The following is a 16,496-nucleotide window of genomic DNA, read 5'->3' as shown; positions in this document are numbered from 1 at the left end:
TAAGGGGAAACTTTCAAACTAGCGGCCTACACGGATGACGTCCTAATAATAACTGAAAACCTGGAGAAGTCAATAAAAGCCCTTATGTACACCATAGAGCAGTACGCACACGTGTCAGGATACAAGCTAAACAGGGAAAAATCAGAATGCAAACCGGTAAACATCCACACCACGAAGACGGTACTAGGCGAATCAGGACTGACGTGGCAAAAAAAGTCCATTAAATACCTAGGCCTCCTTTTCGAGAGAGACCTCAGGTCCACACTAGAACAGAACGAACAAGCAATAATACGGAAAATCAAGGAAAGGATAGAGGGGTGGTCACCCAAATTCACCACATGGTGGGGGAGGGTGGAGACGGTCAAGATGATGCTCACACCGATAGTAAACTACCTGCTTAACATGCTCCCACTGATCAACACAGCGGACTTCCAACTATTCAACACCTTCCTATGGAAGGGGAAGAAACCCAGACTCAGCGTACAAAAGCTTAGGCTACCCAAAGAACTAGGAGGCCTCTACATAACAAACGTTAAAACATTCCAAACCGCATGCATAGCGAAACAGGGACTGCACTGGCTCACCCCAAAACAAGACTACACCCTGGCCTGGCTCTCGCTAGAGAAAAGACTATTAAAAGGCATGGAGCCCATCGCCTTACTCACTGCAGCCAAACACCAAGCAATTAGACACAACCCCATATTAAGGAACACTAGGAAGGCCCTCCTCAGGGTAGACAAACTACTAGAGACGAGAGTGATGAAATCCCAGCTGGAGTCCATATGGCATAACCCCAGAATCAAATACAAAGACAGAACACTGGACATGCACTCGTGGTACAAACATGGCATCTCCACAGTAAGCCATCTACAACAGCAGGGCTCACAAACCACATTCGACACACTCAAAGAAGAACACAAACTTGACAACATCGAACTATACAACTTTCTGAAGATCAAAGTAGCAATCAGTAAGGCAGTCCTCAACAAACACACACCCTCAATCTTGCAATACGCAATCAACCTAAACAAACTGGGACACCAGGTAGCACACCTCTATAAAGCCCTTAGCCCGAAGACTACCAAACTTAACAACAAGGTCATAGGATACTGGGAAACACTCAGAGGTAGGGGGCTTAGCGAAGAGGAACAAATCAACCTCTGGACATCAATGTCAAGAAAGAAAGTAACGACTACCCTAGATCAAACCAAAGTCTGGCTGATACACAAAGCATACTGGACCCCGGCCCGCCTAGCCTCCATGGGAATCCGAGAAAGCGATTCCTGCTGGAACTGTAACAAACAAACAGGTGATCTAGAGCACCTCCTATTCCACTGCACCAAGGTCAAGAAGTTCTGGAAAACGATAGGCACACTGATAAACGACATAACAGGCACCTTATTTCGACTTGAGTTCCAAAGCCTGGCCACAGGGTTTATGGACCCCTCAATCAAAACCAAAGAGGACAGGGACCTGATAGATCTACTACTAATGGCAGCAGTCAAGACAGTACTGAACAATTGGAAGGACACAGCAAAAGCCACAGTCAAGGCATGGTTCAACTGGGTCACATTCCTAAAGGGAGCAGACACCATAACGGCCAAACACACACCGCTGACACACAAGAAGTGTGAAATGTGGCTTTCGCTAGACAACTACACGTCCTCACACAAGCCGCCATAGCCGTAGCAACAAGCAACGCAACCAAAGGAGCCAGAAGTGCCCCAACTCTGTCACAGAATAACATCAAGACAGGGCTCCTGAACAGCACATCTCCTACTCCCCCCACCCTGTGCTTCTCTGCTCTCTCTCTCTCCTTCTTAGCCACTGCAGGAGCTGGGAACCGACAACCGCGCGAGAGACAATCGAATGGTGATCGGGGGGGACGGCCAGAACTGAGCAGCCGGAGTCAGAACTATTAAATGCCAAGATGATGAACCTATGTTACTTTGATTTCACACCCCCCCCGGGCGTTTCTCTCTTTCCCCTCCTGTCTGCGACTCAATTTACTCACCATGTATATGTCTCACACCATGTAAATATAATTTTCAATAAAAAATTACTGAAATAAAAAAATAAAAAAATAAAAAATAAAAAAAAGAAATATTCTTTGTTGCCGAAATCTTGAGGTATTCTACAACTGGGACAATGGCACAAGGCAATGACCGTAGGGATCATTTACTTACAGGGAAGGGAAACCTTCCTGCACATGAACAATCACTAATGGCGATTCACATGTGCTGCATAATGCAGAACACATGGAAACAGCAAAAAGCAGAAGAAAATAATTTCTCCTTGTTTCGTCAGGTTAAGACCAGGTTTTCCCTGGTCTTATTTTTGTCACTGCCCCATATTTCCAAGACCCTTGTAAGTAGGGGACAGCATCAAAAGCCATGGGTGTTGCTGCGGAACGCACTCAGAAATGCCCATTGCATGCCCCTTTTACACTAAGTGCTGCGTGAAAAGGGGCCTTATTTACAAGGCGGTGTTAAATGCCTTAATGCTGCCTTGTAGTGGCACCCTTCTAAATATTCCCCAGTGTGTTACTAAAGTTGATCTACTGATCTTGGCCTCAGCATCCACTGTTACATCAATAGAATTAGTACTTCACTGACAATGAATTGCTGGGTGACCTTGAACTCTGGCTAGCTGGCAATCTTAAAGAAAATGTTGCCAATTGATCCGTTTCCATAGTGGTGTATGCTCTTATTGCGTCCATTTTCTTATAGGCTTCGCGTTGACTGAATTGAAACCTGAATTCGACAAATCTAGTGGCGAAACATTCCTAATAATCCTAAAAGGGATGTAGATTTTGCAGGATAACTTTAGTGAAATATTTAGCTAACTTTTTGTTAGTTGAGCTTACAACTTGCCTCGTTGGTTCAACATCTGAAAAGGACTAGACAATGGCAAGATTCAATGTTCAGCTAAGAACGGGAGTACATTTATAAAAAAATATTTTTCCCGAAATAAAAGAATATTTACAGAAAAGAAGCTAATTATGGGTATCTGTTGCCAATAAGAATGCGATCTAAGCTTTGAGTGGGAGCCTGCTTTAACACATACTTAAAAAACACCCAAATGACCCTGCCAGCGGGAGCCCTGAGGCAGATCCGGCCCCAACACAAACAAAGGCACTGTATTTTTCAAAGAGTTCTAAATCGTAATATAAACATTTATTGCAGTACTGACTATGTCAATGCCTATTACACTATAGTTGGAAAGGATGCTCCATGGAAAATAAGCGGAAGAAGGCAGAACAGAAAGGACAAACACAAGAGGCAGACAGTTATTGATTAAATAATGTATTTATTTACTTATGTATTTATTTATTTTGAGCACTCGTACCCTTAGAGAGGCTTCATTTGAGCTAACACAAAAATAGAAATAAAACCCCTGAAGCAGGCAGCAGAGACGCATAACCACTGTGATGCCAACCTCCAGCCCCATGGAGCGTGACTGCGGGTTTACTGTTACCACAGTATTTCACTAAAAAGCTGTGATAAAACCTCCTGGCCCAATTCTGACTGATTGGGCGGCTTTGGCGCTTGAGATTTTACCACATATGGTATTAGCACAAGTGGTTAAACTGAGTGTGCCTAAACAGCAAGCAATGTTTCACTGCGGATTAAAAAAAGCAATCACAATTTGTAGGACCAGTAGCTAGCTGTACGTGAATAAATAAAGGTCTCCACCACCCAGAAGCAGATGTATATTCAACACAAACACAAAACAAGGCCCAATAACTTTGTTTAAAATGGAAGTTGAATTGAAATAAAATAGTACACAAAACAACATCAGTCCAGGGTCGTGCAAAACTGAACAACCAGCACACCTGAACAACATAAGTGTAGACAGCTCACACACCGGTGAGAACATTAAAATATAATCCACAGAAGCACACACAAACACGAGCCACTGCTAATGTAGGCACAGTTGGTATATGGCATTATCTCATACTTTGCCACCAGGTATCAGCCCGTCTACAACATGCCAAGCTAATGGAGGAAGAGTAGCAGGATGTACAGAAGCCAAAAGCAATGCCACTGAGGGAACGGAGATCCTTGAATCTGAATTTCTCAGTAAAATTGTCACACAGAATCCCCCACTGGTCATATGGACCTTTGATTGTCGATTTAAATGTGTAAAAGGAGCTGACATTGGCAATACATTTCAATTGATTGTGAAACCTGTAAGGCTTCACAAAATTGATGAAGAAGACGGACGCCCAAACTATGAAGGTTTATTAACAGATTAGTCAAATCACAAATCAAATTAGTTGACAAAACTTATGAAACATATCATTACAACATTCATATTCAAATGGTCAAGGAGTCTGAATTTGAGTATTATGAAGAACAAAAGGTTTATCACACCCACAAAGAGAAGGCAACACACCCTAAATTAAGTGCTTCATAAAGAAAATTCAAAGAACTGTAAGTAACAGGGGATTTTCTAAAGACAGAAGGAAGTAGAAGCGGTCAACAACATGGCAACTTCGCTAAGGTTCAAGGGAAGTGAGAGAGTGTTCAAGCTTAGAGCTTTTGCACTCTGGGCAAGGAAATCAGCAGAGTCGAGAGAAGGGGTCTTCTCTGTTGGAAGGCAGGGCAGGATCTGACTAAACTCACTTACCAATGGAACATGAATTAAAACAACAGAAAGGTTCTAGAAACCTTCCATTATCAGTTCATTCGCTTGGGCTCCCTGGTACATGATATTCTTCTCACCATCCCATCTCCCCGTTCGCCACCAAATCTTCTTTACTGCACCTCACAATCAGTCTAATACAAAACACAGAACCTTTCTCTAGCTAATGAGGAGTCTGATAGCGCACCTGCAGGAGAGAGAGAAAACCAATCACTGGGAAGCATTTGGAAAAGTGCAATGCTTGCCCCTCGGGCCTTGTCCCAAGCCGGGCTAATATTATGTTAAAAATTGGACACTAAACAAATACAGTTAGCATAAGTGAATATCGAGTATATTAAAGGAGATATACAATTCTAAGTAAAGTAAATACATTGATTACAATTCGATGACATGCTTGGCCCTTAACTAGAGGAAAATACAAGCACCTCAATGTTATTCGATTAATACAGCGCACTCGGATAAATATATATATATATATATATATATATATATATATATATATATATATATTTTACTTTATTTATCTTTTTCCATAAATACAAAAAAACATGAACATCATATGCAGCATAAGGAAATATACCAAATAGCATTTGGCATCACATCAATCCTATACAGAGGTGAATGCAATATTTATAAAAACATGAATACACTACTTTGTAAATCATTAGATGGTATGATCATTCACAGGTGGGTTGATATAGGCAAAAGCACACACTCTGAGATAATGACCAAAGGGGTCCCTTCGTGTCCATTATGAGCATTGTTAAAGGGGTGAAGTCCTAGGGAGCCAAGGGATATGGGAGCGCAACATCCTAAGCAGTCAACGAAATATAAAGTTATCCATATATGTGGCGTTAGCGCATCTAGTGTCCACTGCATGGGAAAGACCGTGCCTATCTGGAAATAAGTCACCCAACATGTAAAGTTCATGCCTTGTCAATGTATATTGGACAATTGTTTTGAGTGTCAAGGGTAGCCACTGGTTTTGTGAGAGAGGGAGCAGGGAGGGCAGGGGAGTACAGGAACATTGCTGTCCAGGACTGAGCTTCATCCAGGTCCAACACATAGACAATTTCTGGATTTCAGAGGAGTCTAACCTGAGGCCTTGTGGTAACAGAGCCACCAGGCTAGGTCACACTCAGGTTTAGTGTAGGGTAAGGGAGCATCTGGATGATACCAGTGATATGCAAACTGGGCATGAGCCACGATGATATATGTCTGGAAATCAGGGACTGCGAACCCTGCCCGGTCTTAGGGTAGGAAAAAAGTGTACCAGTTGATCGGGGGCCTATGGCCCACCCAAATCAGTTTCCAAAGGAGACTGCAATGTGAGGAAGAATGAGTTCATCAATGGTATAGATATGTTTAAAAACAAATTCAAAAAGCATGGGAGTACAACCATTTTAACAATGGCAATCTGGCCAGCCATGGAGAGAGGGAACCGCATCCAATGCTCTATTTGGACCGTAAGCCTGTCTATGGCAGGGCCCTAGTTAAGGCGGATCACTTGTTCTTTGTCCCTATGTAAAATGATGCCCAAATGTCTGGTCGAGTCGTCGCACCATTTAAAAGGATATACACAGGGTGAGGGTTTGGTGGCATTCATGAGTGGAAAAAGTTCTGATTTTGCCCAGTTCATATGTAGACATAGATATGCAGACTAAACCTCTTAGTGGAAATGCAGTTAAGCATAATTGTGATGTTATCTCAGGCAGTATTACATCCAAATTCCAATTGTTGTCTGATATTGTACAGTTTAGGTCTTTCTGACTGCCAAACCAACATTATCTTACTTACCTTACTATTAAGACTACAGCTGTTCATCCTGTTGACACCTGGCAGCCACATGTTACTGTAGACAGTTCCAAGAGGTGCAGTACCAACATGATCTTGGTACAACATCAATCTTACTATCGACCTAAGCTCGCCCCTCCACCCCAACAATGGCAGACGCACCCGCACCATATCCAGCACCCGCAGCCCACTGAAATGATGTGCATCCACATTGACTGGCACCCACCTGACAAACAATTCGGCAGCACGGACTGGGCTCTTGACTGTAAGTTGGTGTACTCACTCTGTGGCTGCAGTCGGGGCTGTGCAGATTTCCACAGGTCTCCATCACTGGATTGGGAACCAGAGACTCATGCCTGAGACGCGCTGATGCGATCGCGGCTCCTATCGGCCAGCTGAAGCTGACGCATACTTACAGGTGCCAGTGCCTAATCACCCCTGGTAGACGCTTATTGTTAATCTACAGCCCTATCAGCCACATAGCCTAGGGTGGCCACAGACGTGATGGCGCCGGTACGGGGGGCCGAGGCACTGGAGCTGCTGCAAGGCTCAGAAGTGGCCGTACTTTACCCATCACCGTAAATGATGTCACCTTGCCTCCACATCTTAAGGATTTCCCACCTGGGACCCATTTCAAACAATTTCAGACAAGAATCGTAATGAGGGCCCCATAGATAGAGGGGCAGCAGACCTAGCAACCTTGGCCGATGCCCGGTGGAGCTACCTAGGTAGCTATAGAGAAGAAGGGCTGTGGATCACACCCTCGGCCGTCACCTACCCAGCTGGACACTGGACAGACTTTCCTTCATCTCTCTGCCATGTCTCCTTCCTCCACCGCCTTCCGCCGGCTTGTTTGACTTTCACTTTGCTTTTTTGGTTCTCCTGAACTAATTTCCCCCTTGCCAGTCTTTGATGACCTAATCTTCATTTCAACCCCATTTTGCTCTTCCCCTCTACCTTCTATACCCCATAGGATGTGTGTATATGTTAAGCTATGCTCTAGTATATCAAAACAAATGCTCTATGTTATATTAGGCTGCTGTAATTGACGTAATTTTGTAACTCGCTAATCCTCATGTAAAGCGCTTTGATACCCCCATATAGCCAGCGCTGTATAAAACTCTGCAAATAAATAAATAAAATACATCTTGAGTTTCCTGCTCTCCCAGCGCACAGCCCCGTAGCTCCCCCTGGCAGTGCTCTGCTTTTGGCCGCCCAAGACCTCGGTTCGAGGCCTCGCACTGGTGTCTTGTTCTATTTTTTATCTCTGCTGTTCTATTTCTTTATTTCTGCTGTTCTATTTAATTTAATTTATGCTTAATTTAACTTCTGCTCTTACCCCATATCTCCTTTTTTTCCTCCTCTTCCTCACTTCTCCCCTCATTGCCGGTCCCCGCCGCTGCTGACCCTCCTGCCCCTCCCACTCCTGCGCTTTCCCGCTCACGCCTCCCAGCTGTCCCGCCCTCTCCCGACCTCTACTTAATGGAGCTCGCTGCCCGTCCGCACTGCTAGCACCCAGAAGGTGTCCCAAAGGCAAGCCCGTCTGCCCCCATCCGCGACCCGACCGCAACCAACGCCAGGACCCCTGGTCCTCCGGCCTTCCAATGCTACAGCTCCTCGGCTCTCAATGAACTCAACGCCGGCAAGAACTACAACTACAGGTTCTCCTCACTTCTCAACACCCATGGACCCTTCACCTGCCATCACTGTCACCACTCCTCCACCTTCCCCAAGACCCAGGACCCTACACCTCCCTCAAGCAACAATTCCGTCGCACCCCAAACCCTGAGATGCATTCTCCTCAACGTCTGCTCCCTCCACACACACACCACGGAAATCTGGGACCGCCTCGACAGCACCACCGTGGACCTCGACTTCCTCACCGAAACCTGGATGAATGCCGCCTCTGGACCAGACATTGTGATCGCCATTCCAGAAGGATACAAGTTCTACCGGAAGAATCACCCCAACTGCCCCGGGAGGCATCGCCATCGCCCACAAGGACAATCTCCGGGTAAGCACCTAATCCGACAGGCCCACAGACCTGATGGAACACCTCCATTTCAAGATCCAGACCAACCCGTCCTCTACCCTCAGAGGCACCCTCATCTACAGACCACCCGGACCCGCTCTCCTTTTTCCGACTCCATCACCAACATCATCATGCCGCATGCCATCACCTCCACCAATTTCACGCTGCTAGGAGCCCTCAACTTCCACCTCGACATCCGCCAGGACCCCCAACTCTGCCTCCCTCCTGGACAACCTCCACACCATAGGACTCAAGAAGATAGTATCAGAACCAGTGCACACAGCTGGGCACATCCTCGATCCCTTTTTCACAATAGGAAACTCCATCACCTGCAGCCACATCCCCGAACTCCCATGGACGGACCACCACTGTGTTCACTTCACCTTCAAATCCAACATCCCCGCAGGTGCCTGCATCAGCTTCTGTGCAGGAATTGGAACAAGATCGCCGACAACCACCTCACCGCCGTCCTCTGCTCCCACCACCACAGACAATGACCACACCACTGCCGTCCGCAATTGGATCACCAACTGCGCCAACACCATCGCCCCCCTCAAGATAGCCTCCAAGCCCCATGCCAAGAAAGCTAGCTGGTTTTCCAATGAACTTTGAGACTCCACATGCACCTGCAGTCGACTCGAAAAACTGTGAAGGAACTCTAAAACCCCGATAGACCTCGAAAATTTCAAAACAGCTACCGCTGCCCACTACAAGCTCATCAGACTCCCCAGGAAGAAAGCTCTTCAGGACAGAATCTACACCAACGCACACAACATCAAGAAACTCTTTGGAATTATCAAAGAGTTTGCCCAACCCAACAGCGAATCCACTGACATCACTCCCTCCCAGGACCTCTGCGACAGACTCCGCACTTTCTTCCATCACAAAATCAAGACCATCTATGACAACTTCGACGACCACAACCACCACGAGGAACCCCCTCCCAACGCTCCCAACAGCACGCAGCCGACACTAGACAGCTGGACCACCATCAGCATCGAAGACACTCTGAGAATAATGAAGACCACCCATTCCGGGGCCCCCATGGATGCCTTCCCTCACCACATCTACCGCAAAGCTGCAGACATCATCGCCACTGAGCTTCAACGTATCATCAACCGTTCCTACGAGTCTGTCTCCTTCCCCTATGACTGGAAACACACAGAGATCAACCCTTTCCTGAAAAAACTTTCAGCGGACCCCACCGACATCAAGAATTTTAGACCGTTCTCCCTACTCCCTTATCCAGCCAAAGTCATGGAAAAAGCCGTCAACAGCCAACTCGCTGCCTTCAACAAAGAAAATCACATCCTTGACTCCTCCCAGCCAGTCTTCAGGAATAACCACAGCACCAAAACCACAAACCTCACAGCAACAGATGACATCCGCGCCCTCCTCGACAGAGGAGAGACTGTGGCCCTCATCCTCGTAGACCTCTCCACGGCCTTCAACACAGGCTCTCACCGCACCCTAGCCCGCAGACTCCAAAACGCGGGAGTCCGGAACAAGGCCCTCGACTGGATCCTCTCTTTCCTCTCCGGCACAATGCAACAAGTCAGACTCCCTCCATTCCTGTCAGAACCGACTCCAACCACCTGCAGATTGCCACAATTCTCTTCCATCAGCCCGGCCCTGTTTAACATCTTAATGGCCCTGCTCTCATCCATCGTTAGTACTATTATACAGAACAAGGGAACCCAAAGGAAATTTAGACAGGGACCTTGGGCAATTTCATGTTATAGAGAACAGTGGTCCCTATTCAGGGAGAATACAGTGTGATAGATAACCATACACTAGAATAGAATGTATGTCTTTTGTCCAGCCGGACAAGAATTTATTTTCATAATATTTTTCAAAAGTAGTATCAAATAAAACATTCAGATGACAAGTGGGCACAGCCGTGACCCACAGAACACAAGACAGAACAACGAACACAGAATTGGCCAAAAGGCAAGCCAAAATGGGTCTGTACACTTGTACTCAGTATAGACAGACACAAATTAATGATTTAACACCCTTGCACAATGTGTTATAGCTTGAGTCTGGTGCATAGGGTGTTTGGGTGTCGACGAAGTTTCGATGCCAACATTAAATATAGGGCATCATCTTCAGGACAAACAAATAATGCATTGCTGTCTTGATAATAATGTATCACACCTTTTTTACAATTCTAAGGTGGCAGAGAATCAACGGTTCACTATAGGAGCGAGGGCGCTCAGCATCTGGACTTTGTGGGTTGCTGGCACCAGCAGGATCAATTCTGTTTGCTTAATGGCAGAAAGTCCTGTTGGGTGCTGTGTGCCAGCTGTAGGAAAATGCACAATCGCATTACTTCAGTGAGTGTAGTCAGTATCGCCGCAGCGATACTGCCCACACTCACTGAAGTGTGGGCAGAACAGGAGGGCGCTCCTTCTCCCTCCTCATGGCCAAGGCATGGAACTCCGTACCTCTACACCTTCAACGGACTGCATTGCTCCCTAACAGCCTGATTCATCAACGACCCGTTTTGCGAGTCTATAATAGCGATTCATAAGGAATCGCTATTACAGGCTCGCAAAACGGGATTCATGTAGGAATCGCAAAAAAAAATGCGATTCCTACATATTCCTTATTTGCGATTAGCAAATTGCTAATCGCAAATAAGGAATAACTCCCCATTCATTCCTATGGGCCAAAAGGCCCATAGGAATGAATGGGGAGTATTCCTTATTTGCGATTAGCAATTAGCTAATCGCAAATAAGATAGCGATTTAAAGGGTGCCAGGGGTGTCCTTTGGACACCCTCTAACACCCCTTAAATGCAAATTGAAACAGGTGTTGCACACACACATGTCCAAAGGACATGTGTGTGTGCAACATGCAACTTAGAAAAATGCTTTTAAAAGCATTTTTCTAAGTTTTCGCTATTTACCACGAGGTTTGACCTCGCGGTAAATAGCGGGCCGAAATTGCGAATTCGCAATTTTTAAATGGATGATGAATTGCATTTAAGGAATCTCAAATAGAGATTCCTTAAATGTAATTACTCGCAAAATTGCGAAATCGCTATTACCGATTTTTGCATTTGGGATGATGAATCCCAAATGCAAAAATAGCTCTCGCAAAGGGCCAGATTCTCAGGATCTGGCCCTTTGCGAGCCGATTTTGGCTTGATGAATCAGGCTGTAAGTTCCTAAAGGACCTCAAGACCTGGCTCTTAGATGGAACTCAATGAACCACCAGGACCTGCGGTACCCCCCTCCCCCTTCCCCTCCCACCCTTTCCCTCAGTGCCTTGATATCCGTTCTGGGTGAGTAGCTTGCACTTTATAATATCCCTGCTTGATCTTCACATCCAAGAGTAGCAAGTGATTTGGTTAAGGTGCCTCGGTCTGTTGTAGGACTGCCCCAGTGATGCTTTCTGTTAGAGGGCCGATCTCAGGAGAGGACAGATTTCGCACCTGGCCACCCTGGGACCCCCCCTCTCGTAAGAATACAGCCGAGCACTGGCGGGAGACCCTCAGGCTGAGGATCTCGAATCTAGAATTGTACACGCTGCGCTAGCACCACTTCAACAGAGAGACACCACACTGGGTATTTTAAGAGAACGTATTCTTTATCTCTTCAAATAAAAATGGATCTTTATGATCCGCAGAGTATTACGTACAGACGAGCCGAGGCTCGAAAAGTCTTGGCAGGGATAGGGTAGCGGGACAGTCTCAAATTTCAAGGTATCCGGCGCACAGCTCTCAATCCTCTAGCTGGGGGATACTGGATGATCTTGGGTCCAGCCGGACCAGAGTAGTCTCTCGAGCCGCGTTCGAATCAGCAGGGCTCACGGTGATCTTCTGGGTTGCAAAGGAGCCGCGAACGAATCAGCAGGGCTCGGTGGTCTTCTTGGTTGCAAAGGAGCCGCGAACGAATCAGCAGGGCTCGGTGGTCTTCTCGGTTGCAAGGGAGCCGCGAACGAATCAGCAGGGCTCAAGAGTTCTTAAGGTAGCAAGGGAGCCGCGACAGCATCAGCAGGGCTCGAGGGTCTTCTCGGTTGCAAGGAGCCGCGAACGAATCAGCAGGGCTCAAGAGTTCTCCGGATAGTAGGGAAGCCACGACCAGGTCAGCAGGGCTCTCGTAGTCCAGGATACAACTGGTTTGATCGGTCCAGAGCCACGACTGATATAGGACTCCCTTCCTTTGATGTCCGGAGTCCTCGCAGGCGGAGGTCTTAGCACCTGGGGACTGGTTGTTGGGGGTTCCGCCTCGGCGGCTCCTTTCATCCTTTCAAGTTGGGTCTGGAGGGATCCCAGACACTCAGCAGGCCTGGAGCCAGCCCTCAAGGAGGCCGGATGGGTGATCAAAACTCATCTCTCGAGGGGAGGTGGAAGGTGTGACCAAGCTACTCCTCCCTCTCTCGCTCACAGGGAGGGCTCTACCCCCTGGCTGGGGATGGCGCCGTCGGCCGAGGTTGGGCTGGGGCCGGGGCGGCCATCTTAGGTGCAGGGACATGGGCCTCGGCTTTGGTTACCAGGAAAATGGGGGACGAGGATGGGAAGCCCAGTGTCGGGGATGTATGTCATGGCGGGAAGGGTCGGGTGGTTCAGGGTCTGCGGAATCTATCTGGTTCAGGGGTGACCACGCCACGAGGCCGGGTCCAACACTTTCCCTCGATTACACACATCTGTCATTCCACCTTTTTTAGTGCCCTGCACTTTTTAAGGGTCACCTTTGTGACTGACCGTCACAGCCTGGACTGACCTTTGGGAACTTCTTAGACATCCCTTGGTCAAACAGCCTTGTCTCCTTCATGAAAGAGCGAGTAAAGATGTTCCAGTTGCATTCATGAAATTAAAAGGATGTCATTGGATAGTGATCTTCATTTTTGTTGCAACTCGTAGCTGCTACCGATGCAGACTTGGCATGACAACGCTGCCACACTGTTCTCATATCGACCTCATCTGGTGGGTATGAAAGGATGCTTTGGCATTTTTAGACAGTCCTCTCAATTCACCTTCTCCCTGCATGACATCTACTCACCCAAACATGACCTTTGCTTGGTTCTAAGATTCTAACACTCCTATGCTCCATACTAATGTTGTCGTTTGCATTTTGCATCTTTCTCCTAAATGTGGCCCTCTTGCTGGATACATTACTACTGCTTTGAATCGCTATTTGTTGGTGCAGATATTTAGTGCAGTCTCAATGATGACCTGGAAACGAGAGGTCTACTTCCTTTTTAGGTCTCGCCTGAGCCAGCGCATGTGCTGCCCTGGAGAGACATTTAGTAAGTGGGCTTTTAAAAGTCCCACCACACGCTTTTGCTGGCCTCAAGCTTGCGGTTACGCGTCCACAGCCGCCATCTGGCTATCTTCGCGGCACCCTTACAGCGAACCTCGCTCTGCCCCTCCCCACCACAGAGCGCGTCCCCGCGATCGCGATCACTTTCGCTTTCACGGCCGCGCGGCCTCGTTACTTGTAAGGTCGGCAGCCAATGCTTGTTTTTCATGGAGTCCGCATCTTGCGAGACAGGCACCCTTCTGTCTTCACATAGGGTTTTACAAAGCATTTCCTGTGGTTCCCCATGCCGCCCTAGGGATTACGGATTCTCTGATTGGCTGGCCCCCTTTGTTCCTGCCGTCTGCATTTCGGAGATAGTGTGCTTTCCCCGCAGGCCTATACTGCTCTGGGCTCAATGTTACTTTCGATTTTTGTTTGCATCCAGTAGTCTGAACACTTGCATTGTGATACTGGCCAGTCAGAGCTGACCGAAAACATTTATCCAGGGACTGACTGAAAAAATGAGAAGAAAACAGTTCCCATATCCAAGTTCTGTATCTCCAACAATACGCACTGTAGGATGTTGCTTTGTTTGAGGTCACCTGCTGAGGTTTTCAGGGGCATTGTGACATCATTCACCGGAGGTCCCTTCGATTTGTGATCGAAGCTCGTGTTTTAGGGAGAGGGACTCTTAACTAACAAGTGGGTTAAGGTTCTAGTTATCTATATTTGTGGGTGTTTTGTGGCGGCTTCTCCTTGGCCTTGTGGGAACCTCATACCGTTAATTTGGCAAAGACGCAACAGCACACACTTTGACCATCACCGGAGATGTCATCTTACTTTGAATAAATAGTGTCCAGGTGTGACACTTTCTGTATAAAATAGGCACCGCTGTAAGCTAATCTCTAATTAATCAACTCATAAAAGCACAGAAAATGTATTCAAATTACTGTTATACATTATTACTGTCTTACAATTCTTCACATAGCAGCACATCCCATGTGCCTGCCCCCCCCCACTCCAAACAGACATCAGCAGAGAGTGAGAGGCGGAGATGAAGACGCCACATGTACATCCGCTCAGGTGAGAGAGCAGATGTTTCCGCCATCTTTAATGCCCCCGGGTACAGGCAAACACTGCAGGGGTATGCAGAGCGACTGCTTCGAATCTTAGCTAACTGCAAACAGGAGGACGGAGACAAACACGAAGTTCCAGTGGCAAATCATTCCCAGGGTTCATTCGTGCAAAACACAGCTGAAGGTTTGCATATGATAGGCAGGCATGCAAAGGAAACTGAACCCCATGAAAGAGCCACAATTACCGAAAAGCACCTCGGTGCCAGCCCCCCCGCAATGGACATCTGTTTTCCCGATTAATAAAAATAACATAAGTGCTAAATAAAACTTTCCCTTGGTTAAAAGAAGTACACCCTATCGGAAAGATGACAATGCCAATATGCAAGTTATTGGCTCCTAAGCCCTAGCTAATCAAACAAACATTTAAACAGCATAAAAACTGCCAAATTCAAAATCTGTGAACATGAAATTATAATAAATGGTAAGAAGGAAAAGTGAAATAAAAAATGGAAGACTGAACACGTGCCTTGTAATCATTTTACAAATTTGGTTGAGGGAGTGCTCCCATAACAGCTCCAGGACGGACGAGCTGTGGCACCAAGAAGTGAAAAAATGAAGGAAGATTTTCACTATGTTCACAACCATATCTGCTGTGGTAACGAACATTTGAAATATTCCATAAATCTATGCAGTTGTGTCAAAGTTTCGAACTGAAGAAGTGGCAGTAGTACAGAACCTGCTTTGTCAACTTAACTGTGGAATATTCCTGTGTAGATATATACATCTATAGATACTTTGTATTCCTTTAAAACAGGATTACAATCAAGCATCTTCGATTATTTGAGGAGGCAAACCACTAGCTCAAACAAATGCACCAATAAAATACAATCTTTACAAACCTCCTCAAAACTCTCTCACCACAGATGCAAGCAATGCTTCTCTGATCAGACAGTTTCTTAAACAAGCATTGGCATAGCTAATAGGTCTCGCCTTTGGGACCTTATACGTGTTTATTTATCCAGCACAATATCCTTGGTGCAACAACATCAAGTGTTGCATGGCTAAATACTTTTAAGGAAGGTCCCAAAGGCGAGACCTATTGGCTATGCCAATGCTTGTTAATCTGGTGACCGATCTGAAACTGAAGGGTGAAAAGCAAAAACTTCCACTATTAAGCTTCCTGGATAGTGAAAGTACGACTCCCGTGCTCACCAGCTTTTCGGTACACAGGAACATTCGGAATGATTTCGAAGGCAGATAGAAGTGTCCATACCCATCTAAAATAGAGTATTCAAAGCGCCTAGCAAAAAGGCAGGACCCAGTGCCAATGTGGGAGGGTAAATGTCGGGTCACACGGGGACAAATGCAGAAAGTACTGTACAGTTTGTACTTATGGACGCAGCTAAATGAACACGATGAGAAATGCCGTCTAGCAAAACACCCGGTTTAGATTATCCACTGCAGTGCAAGCCCTCCTGCAGGGCTTCACGGGAGAACCTCAAATCTGCCCCAGGCCTCTGGTGCAACCGCCAGAAAGTGAGCCCAATTTGCCACGGTACTTACGGATTTAGATACCTGCCCTCCAGTGAGGTGTGATGAAACTGCCCACTAATTTCACCCATGCCATTGGCCAAAACCTGCAACAAGCATGGACCAGATGTGTACTCCTGACCTCGACATAAAAAGCCTACAAACTAA

Source organism: Lissotriton vulgaris, chromosome 8 (genome assembly GCF_964263255.1).
Source record: "Lissotriton vulgaris chromosome 8, aLisVul1.2, whole genome shotgun sequence".
NCBI classification, from domain to species: domain Eukaryota; kingdom Metazoa; phylum Chordata; class Amphibia; order Caudata; family Salamandridae; genus Lissotriton; species Lissotriton vulgaris.
Note: the sequence above shows the minus strand (reverse complement) of the source record.